This window comes from Chelonoidis abingdonii, chromosome 26 (genome assembly GCF_003597395.2).
Source record: "Chelonoidis abingdonii isolate Lonesome George chromosome 26, CheloAbing_2.0, whole genome shotgun sequence".
NCBI lineage: Eukaryota > Metazoa > Chordata > Testudines > Testudinidae > Chelonoidis > Chelonoidis abingdonii.
Window position 1 is genome coordinate 69,258 of NC_133794.1, and position 5,819 is coordinate 75,076.

The window sequence follows — 5,819 nt, forward strand, 5'->3', positions numbered from 1 at the left end:
CAGCTCCTTGCAGCCAGGCGCAGGGGTTTGAGGAGTTGGGAGGGGGTCCCCAGTGACGCCGGGCTCAGGCTCAACCGCAGGTAGGGCAGCCCAGCGTTGAGAGACGCAGAACCTTCAGTGGGGTCCCCGCCCGGGAAGGAACTCGGTTGCCCCGCGCCACCGAGGGATACCCCTGGTGGCTCGCCTCCCGGCCGCGAGGCACCGGCCATCGCCTCAACAGGCTCGGCGGCCGTCAGTGGGGTGCCATCCATGGCCAGGCAGGTTAAGGAGTTCAGGGGACCCTCGGAGGCGGGAGTGGATGCAGCAGTTAGGAGGAGGAAACACAGGGAAGGGGGAACTGGGGTGAGGTCAGCTAGGTCGAGGCCCGCTGGCAGAGGGTCATCCTCCCCCTGGGTAACCGGAGTCAGACCCAGGGCCTGGATCTCCTTAAAGATGGAGGGGGGCTCACCTCCCACCATCCCGGGGTCCTCCCCACTAGTGCCCGAGGCGACGATCGCCTCCGGTGTTGCAGGGGGCGCAGGTGGCAAGGGAGCAGGAGGGGCCTCAGTCGGGGTCTCCGCAGGGAGGGACTGCGGAGGAGGGATGGTGTTATCCTCCGGTGCTGCCAGGTCTTCCCTAGCCGGCACAGGCAGATGGACCGACCCCGTGGGCATGGCGGAAGGCTCGGTGTCTGCAGCCCCCTTTCTGGTCTTTCGGGGGGCTTCCGCATCCGGTGGCAGGAGCGGTGCTTGAGCCTTCCGCTTGCCCTGCTTACCCTGCACTAGGGTTCAGCCCTCCGTGGCATTGCCTGCGGGCTGGTTGACAGGGGTTGGGTCGGAGGACAGGGATGATGGTTTGCGGACTTGGAGAGGTACTGGTGGGAGAGCTGGAGGAAGGGATGATTCCCCCTGGGGAGGGCCCTCTCCCATGCCCGGCAGTACCCCTGTCGCACCCTCCTCCACAGGCCCCGCCAGAGCGCAGGCGGCGGAGGTAGGGCTCTCCCGCTCATCTAGGCACGCCGAGGGAGGTACCCCTGCAGCCCGAGCGGCAGCAGTGATGGGCTGGGAGGGAGGAGGGGCGGCTCTGGGCACTGGGCGGCCAGGGGCTCCGGCGATGATGGAGCCGGCAGCCTGCCAGGGCTCGGGGGTCCCGGGCGCTCCTCCGTGCCGGGCCAAGGGGCAGTCCCTCCGAACGTGCCCCGTCACCTGGCAGAGGTAACACCAGGCCTCCCCCGTGGAGTAGTGCACCCGGTAATGGGCCCCCTGATAGGGGACCAGGAAAGACCCCCAAATTCAAAGATGAATTTGGCTATTATGTAAAAGCAACTGTATAATTGCTACAGGGAGTCCTGTGGCACCTTTAAGACTAACAGATGCGTCTGACCAAGTGGGTATTCGCCCACAAAAGCTTATGCTCCAGTACATCTGTTAGTCTTAAAGGTGCCACAGGACTCTCTGTTGCTTTTTACAGATCCAGACTAACACAGCTACCCCTCTGATGTATAATTGCTGTATATTTCTTTGTTAATTGATATACTAGCATCTTATCAGGAATGTGCACAAGACTCCAGGGCTGGGCAAAAGACTATTCTGCAGTCCGGTATCTCTCAAAATAGGAGACTCCAAAATCAAAATGAAATTATAAATTACATTCAAGGCTGGATTTCCCATTAGGCACAGCAGGCAAATGCCTGGGGCGCCAACATTCTAGGGGCATCAAAAAATTCAAATTTTGCTGCTCCTGGATACCTGTAACCATAGAGCCAGTGTGCTAGTCCTATGTCTTGCGAGCAATAAACCTGGCTGAGTGCCTTTATCACCGAACTGTGCTGGTGGTTCTTTATGAGTAGTACTTGTGACACTGCACCCCCTATTCTTCATAGTGATAGTATTATGATATGGTTATAGCATAATTATGATGCATTTTATGCAAGATAAGTAATGTGAGGTGTCATTGGAAGAGTTATGAAGTACTAAATATGATTATCCTATTTGTATGCTTGTATCATTTTTGTATCTGAAGTTATGAATATTGACTATGAATCTGTATTTCAAATGTAGTTACAGCTGGGTAACGTCCACTAGACAAGATGTTTTCAGTCTAGATAGAGATATTAGGGGAGGGGGAAAGGCCTATTCAGAGGCATGAGCTATTAGGAAAAACCTTAGGCCTTAGGAGATGGCTTATTCCCACTTGGGAAGTCCTCCCTTGAGAACACTAGCAACGAACCTTCCAAGTAACGGCATCTATGGCCACGTGCTACACCTATGGCATAAAATCGAATTTTGCTTAAAATCGAGTTTTATAAACTGGATGATTATAATTTCGATTTCATGCGCCACACTAGGCACAGTAATCATCGGTGTGCGTCCATTGTCTGCCGAGCGCTACGTCGATTCTTGATAGCGTTGCATTTGTGTGGTAAGCCACTTCCATAGCTATCCCATAGTTCCCGCCAGTCATCCCGGCCCTTGAATTCAGGGGCGATTGATCTTAATTGTCGGCGGGGGGGTTCTGGCGGTAAATGTGCGTCACGCATCTCTTGCTCCGGAAAAAATCAAGCGACAATCCTTTGCGCCGTTTTTCCCTGGATTGCCCTTTGGCAGACGCCACTGAGCACGGCAAATCCATGGCAGCCCAGTCAGTTTTGTTTTTTCAAAGTACCGTTATGTGTACTGGAGTGACCGCGGAGGGAGAGGCGATACTTCCAGCGCTACACACAGGCAGCATTCACTTTGCTTTTGCAATGGATAGCAGAGATGGTTACCAGTCGTTCTGTATGTCTACGCCGGAAAAACTGCAATGAAGATACGGGTATCTCTCTCTTCTGCTGTCTGCTACTATCATTGAGTTGGCCCCCTGGCTGAAATCTGGCCAGGCGGCCGCAACGCAAAAGGCCAAAATTGGATTGATTCAATAGAATCATAGAATCAAGAAAGGTTGGAAGGGACCTGTCACGAGGTCATCTAGTCCAGACCCCCTGCCTAAAGCAGACCATTTTCCCTAAATAATCCCAGCCAGGGTGCGGGTCTAAGCCGGGACTTTAAATAGCTTCTAAGATGGAGATTCTACCACTCCTCCTAGAACCCATTGCCAAAATACTTCACCACGTCTTCCTAGTCAAAAAAGTTTTTTCTAATATCCAGCTCAACTGTCCGCGTTTGCAACTTCAAACCATGCTCGTATTGCTAAATAAGCCAGTTCCTTCCAGTCTTCTCTTCATAAGTCATGTGCTTCTAGTACCTGCTAATCATTTTGTTCCTCTGTCGCTGGGACTCTCTCTTGTTCACGTCTTTTTGTAGTTGTTTATGCGCCAAAACTGGACACAATATCCAGATGCGGCCCTCAGCCATGATCCGAATAGAGGGGAATAATTCACATCCGCTCGATCTGTGTGCAAACACTCCTACTGAATACAGCAGTATGCTTATTAGCCTTTTTGTGCTACAAGAATGCACACTGTAGGGCCCTCTGTTCACGTTTCCATCTACCGTAACCCAAAATCCTTTTCTTCAGCACTGCTTACTGAGCCACAGTCGCCCAGCCTGGGGAGCAGTGCATGGGGTTTTTCGGTTCTAAGTGCAGGGACTTTGGTCACTTGTCCATTGTTGAACTTCATGAGTTTCTTGTGGTCCACTTCTCCAATTTGTCTATAGTCTCCCTGAATCCGTATCCACTGCGTCCTTTCCAGCGTGTCCACCTACTCCCCCCAACGTTGGTGTCATCTGCAAATTTACTTAATGTTGGCAAGCGTATCGCCTATCATCAAGATCATTAATGAAGACATTGAGTAGAACGGGCCCTAAGAGCGCCCCTGGGGCACACCACTTGTTGACTGTCGTTGGCCATACTAGAGAGATGTGCCATGATACCTACCGCTGAGGCGTTGAATTCAACCAGTTTTGTATTCCACTTCACAGTCCTATTCCTCCATACCATACTCCTTAGTTTGCTGTCGTGAGGATGTGTGGAAACGTTCAAAAGCCTTACAAATCAGTATACAACTATCAACTGCCTTTGCCCCGATCCTACAAGTCCAGGTTCCATCTTCATCGTAGAATAGCAATCACGGTGGCATGGCATGATTTACCCTTGCGTGATCCATGCTGACTGCTTCTGCATCACTTGTTTTCCTCTAATGTTTCAGGATGGTATTCCTTCAGCACCTTGCTCCATGATTTTCCAGGGATTGAGTGGATCTGATTGGTTTTGTAGTTCCCTGGATCGTTCCTTTTTCCCTTTCTTAAAGTACGTACTAGATTTGCTTTCTTTTTCAGTCCTCTGGGACCTCTCCTGTCACCATGAATTTCAGATAATGGTCACGGCTCTGCCACATCAGCAACTCCCTCAGCACCCCCGGATGCAGTTCGTACCCGGCCATAGACTTGTGCACGGTTCTAACGTCTTTAAGTAGTCCCTAACCTGACCCTCTAGTGCATCGATGTGTGTCGTCGTCCGTGCTCCTCTCTGCGTTTTCTCCCAGTGTAGTAGTCTGGGACGTTGATAAGGGGGTCTGTACCTATTGGGTTCCGGGTAACTGGGGGATCTGAGGACCTCAGAAGCCCAACTGATTCCAGGGGACCACTAAAAAAGAACAGGACAGGATGCGCGTCAGAGTCATAAGAAGGAGCCTGGGCGACACGAGCAGAGACCCGGACAGCCGCCCACTGCCTCCTCAAGACGTCAATGGGAGCCAGTTTGACGCCGCCCAGAGGAACTCCTGCCCGGATACTGAACGGGCGACTAAGATCAGAATAAAAACACCACAGTCATTAGGAGTTAAACGTCTCTATTTCTGCGCGACGCGACCCTAACAGGCTGCTTTGGTGTAGATCTTCCTGGTTCTAGAGGACCAGCGACGGTCTGGTAGCTTTGTCGATCCGACGCTGGCCGTGCGAGTCGAGTGGCGTCGGGGGACGCCTTCGAGAGGTGGCGCGAAGGATGCGGAGACAGGCATAGGAGAAGTGCTGTGCCTTGTGAGTACACTGAAAGGAGCGTGTGAATTTTGTGTAGAGTGGAATATGCTGTTGTTCCTCTGGATTCTCCCCTCTCCTTTACAAAGGCGTGTTGTGACCGGGTCAGATCAAGGCCTCATCTCCTCAAATGAATAGAAAACGGGAGAGCCCCCACACTCAGCCTCGGTGCTTTGGTCCTCTCCTACTATCGCTCTCTTTTCATGACGTGTACGAGCGTCCCAGTGATGTCGCATTCGTGAGCAGGTGCAAGGAGCAGGGGGGACCTCATCGAGGTCCTTCCACCAGGAAGATTGTGGAGGGGGGATGTGGGAAGGGTGAAGGGTACCATCTGTGTGCTATTCGCCCGCTTCCCGCTGCGTGGCACTGGCAGTACGGCGTACCCTGAGGGCACGCAGAAGGTCCAAGCATCTGCAGGGGCCCCTGCTTTAGTCTGGTACGGGAAACGCTCCCGCTCAGGTGGTGCTGAGTAGGAGCGGAGCTTTGAGCTTGTTTGCTTGACCCGTACTCACCCTGTTACTTGGGATCCAGCCCTCCATGGTGTGTACGCTCTGGCTGACGATGTTATAGGCCGGTAGTCGCAGGATGGTGCAGGGACATGGTGATTCGTTGGACTTGGAGACCTGAGTGGGAACAGCCATATAGGAAGGTGAAGTCATATGCAACCCCTGGGGAGGGCCGCATCTCCCGTATGAGAACCCAACAATACCACTTGCCGCACCCTCCTGCCACCGGCCCCACCAGAGCGCAGACAGCGGAGCGCTCGCCACTTCGTCTACGGCATGCCAAGCGGATCGATTAACCCGGCTGTACCCGCGCAGCACCGAGCGGGAGCAGTGACATGGCCTTCAAGAAGAGTGAGGGATG